We start from the raw sequence: 3825 nt of genomic DNA on the forward strand, positions 1-3825 counted from the left end.
AGATGAATCATACTATTCAAATGACATTTGTCATGTCCTCTTGAATGAAATTAACTAATACCTCATATCCAGCTTGGTAACATTTTAGCAATTTGACAATTAGGGCATGCAATGCCCCTATGGATTGGTAGTTAAAACATAATTAATATCTCCATACCTAATATACATTTTATTCATTATCAAACAACACACATTGTGATGGTTGTCATTGGTAGTTAAAACATAATTAATATCCCCATACCTAATATACATTTTATTCATTATCAAACAACACACATTTGTGATGGTTGTCATGTGTCTTCAATTTTGAAATTAAGACCTTAACCTTATCTTGGTAAATTCTTACTAAGTTAATCAACACTATTTTGTTTCTACCCTTGAGTTAATTGTGATGAAGCATGTTATCAAAATGAGAATGATCATATTCTCCCCAATGAATTTAGCCAATAGCCCAGACCCATCTTGATAATATTTTACCAAGCTAGTAGTTAGGGCATGCAATGCCATTATAGGAGGATAACTAAAATATAACAATGTCGTACCTAGCATGTCTTTCTTTTATTAACAAACAATATTACATAATTATAATTGCTTTTGTGTCTTCAAATTCAAAATTGACCTATTAATTCCATCTTGGTAAATTTTCACTAAGTTGGTTAATATGGCCTTGTATTGACAAGTGGCCATTAATGAAATGTGGACATATAATAATCAACACTGTTATGTCATTGTCTTTGAGTTAACTGCCATAAAACAACACCATACCAAGTATATCTTTCTTTCATTAGAAAATAATATTACATATTTATAATGTTTTTTATTGTGTTTTAAAATTTAAAATTGACCTATTAATTGTATCTTGGTAAATATTTACCAAGTTGGTTGATATGACCCCATATTGCAAAATGACCCCAAGTGATGATGGTTGTGTCCTCCCCAATAAATTTAACTAACATTTCAGATGCATCTTAATAAATTTTTATCAAGATGACACTTAGTCATATACGATCATTATGGGACGGCAATCAATGTATAAATAACACAATTGTGTCTAATATAACTTTGATTTATTATTAAACAAAATTAAACCTTTATTATGACTAACACATGTCATCACACTTCTAATTAACCCTTAGTCCCAACTTGATAAAGTTTTATTAAGTTTGCAAATATAGCCCCTTGTTTCCAAATGGACAATATGGAGAATGTGAATACAAAATAACTGGAATTATTCTAACATTGTTGATCAGAACAATTCTATGCTATATGATAACCAAATGAGAATGTCATGTCCTCAATCTTTAAATGGAAAGGACATGTCTTTATAAGTGAATTTAGCTATAGATCCATATGTGTAAATTTTTACCATGTTAGAAATTAATCATAAAAAGCCAATGTGGAAAAGTAAACATATAATTTTCAATACTATTATGTCATATACATCAAATCTGAATGTTGCAACAAGGAAACCAAAATGTGGGTACCCTTATCCTCTTATAGTGGCAATGCATGCCCTAACTACTATCTTGGTAAGATTTTACCAAGCTGGGTTTGGAGTGTTGGCTAAGTTCATTTGAGTGAATATGGTCATCTTCATTTTGATAGTATGTTTCATCACAATTAACTAAAGGATAATGACATAATAATGTTGATTATTGTGTGTACACCATCTCCTTGTAGGTCATTTGGCAATATAGGGTAATATGTACTAACTTTGTAAATATTTACTAGGATGTGATTAAGGGGTTACTTTCAAAATTGAGATCATGCAAAAACTATCAGAAATGTATAATATTGTTTGGTAATGAATGAAACAATAGTTAACATATGAAAACTATCATTCAAACCATATTTACACTTTTCATTACCCCCTATAATGACATTTCTGCCTTAAAGAAGGTATACTATTTCAAAATTAGAGTATTCATGTCCAATTTTATTTATTAATTTTGTGAAATTCATAGCGAACTGTAGTAAGAAAGTTCCAAATGATGAAATCTTAGTGTGAATGTCAGGAAATATCCCCGATAGTTCACTTCATGACCGGATATATGGAGTCGCCACGCATCAAAAATTAATAATGGGGAGTGATGGATCTCCCGGATTTAAATTTTATAAAATCATTTAAAATTACAATGACTCCATACCCATAAGCCAGGATAAGGTTAATCTGGGTAAGTTGAGAGAGAGAGAGAGAGGGAAGGGGTTAGGCACCCCTCTTTGGTCAGTGTGAATGCCGAAATTCTCTCTTTGATAATTTTTTTTAATTAATTTTGTTTCTAAAACAAAGAAATACCACAACTCAGCGGATTGGGAATCCATATTTTCTAGCAAATTGGAAGGAAGTTATTGAGATCGCATCTCCCCCCTCCTTCAGACCAATCCTTTTTGGATACAGAAACCTGAGAAAAAGGGCGAGAATCCGCACCCATTTTCTATCAGAATTCCCACCTTCAGACTCAGTTGATAAGTCTGAGGAATGGAGAGTGCAAGACAACTTCCTTCTCTGAATGCCAGATAATACATGATTATTACTCAAATCATAGCTGCAACGAACTGATTAAGTTGATAGTAAGCGACTGAGATAATGAAATCAAAACAAAGATTAACGGATTTTCTATTCAACCAATAGGAAAAGACTCTAAATGGAAAAAACAAAGGATGAGGTAGAAGATTTACCTCTTGTAGCCTTCACGAGAATCAACAATACTACGAGTTGACCTGGGGTTTGGGGAGTTCGATGAATATTATGGAATTCCTAGCTTGACAGCTTGATAGTGTCAGTGGGAGAAGGTCGATGGTAGAGCAATGGTAGGTTGAGGGTTCAAGGAAAATCAACTAGAGGTCGAAGCTCACAAGACAAAGGATGATAGCGCTGGAAGGGAGATAGGGATCGTGGGTTTTGCTCTGAATCACCACTCCTCTCTCTCTCTCTGTGTTCATCCTTACCGAATCCCTACCTGAGACAACCCCTTTCTCTCTTCTTCAAATCGAACCCTAAACTCCCACTCTATTCATTCTGACCTTGCAAGACCTCTCTCACCAGCCTTCTCTCATTTTTTCGCCTCAGTGCGGATCTCTCTTCTCCATTCTTCTCTGGCCCCTCTCTCCCAGAACTACTAAGCTTGACCAAAAGAACCTTTTGGCTTCCCACAAAAGACAAACAATGAGGGAAATCCCTTCCAAACTCCTCTCCTTCGACCCCTCTACTTTGGTAATGGAGACTCCTCTTTATAATAGGAGGGAAGGGATTTTCAAGGAAACTTTATAGTGAAAGTGGGGTTTAGGATAACTTGGCAATTCGGGTTTGGATTGGTATTTGGGCAATTTGGGTTTGGAGTGGTATTAATGTAATTTGAGGCATAGGGTTAAATTGGTAATTTAGGGGAAAGGGTAATCAGGTAATTTTGAGGCAATTTGGTGATTTGGGGTATAAAGGGGTAGATTAGGAAGGATAATTAGGCAATTTTGGTGAATAAGGGCATTTTTGTATTTTTTGTTAGATAGGCAATTCAGGGATTTGGGATGAAGGGTATTTTGGAAATTTGGTTAGGGGTATTTTGGAAGATTTTGACAAGTGGTAATTTGGAAATTAACTCAAGGGTATTTTGGTAATTGGTCAAAGGCATTTTAGGAATTTGGAATCAAGGGGTAATTTGGGAGTTAGGTTAAGGGTGTTTCGATAATTTGGAAAGAGGGTAATTTTGGTAATTTGGTCAAGGGGTATTTTGGGAATTTGGTCAAGCAGGTTTAGTAATTAGGAATATAGATAATTTTGGTAATCTGGTCAAGGGTATTTTGGGAATTTGGTCAAGGGAGTATTTT

The 3825-nt window shown here is 34.5% G+C and overlaps 1 long non-coding RNA gene across 1 annotated transcript; it reads right to left on the reverse strand.

The window, feature by feature from the left end:
* Positions 1-2074: 2074 nt before the first annotated feature.
* Positions 2075-3205, reverse strand: LOC148874358 (uncharacterized). The gene is made up of 2 exons (XR_016112675.1): positions 2680-3205; positions 2075-2556 (listed from the first exon to the last, which is right to left on the reverse strand). It is a non-coding gene; the product is annotated as an uncharacterized LOC148874358 (long non-coding RNA).
* Positions 3206-3825: the final 620 nt, after the last annotated feature.

This window comes from Nelumbo lutea, chromosome 1 (assembly GCF_056320005.1).
Source record: "Nelumbo lutea isolate HS-2025 chromosome 1, American lotus-T2T, whole genome shotgun sequence".
Lineage (NCBI taxonomy): Eukaryota > Viridiplantae > Streptophyta > Magnoliopsida > Proteales > Nelumbonaceae > Nelumbo > Nelumbo lutea.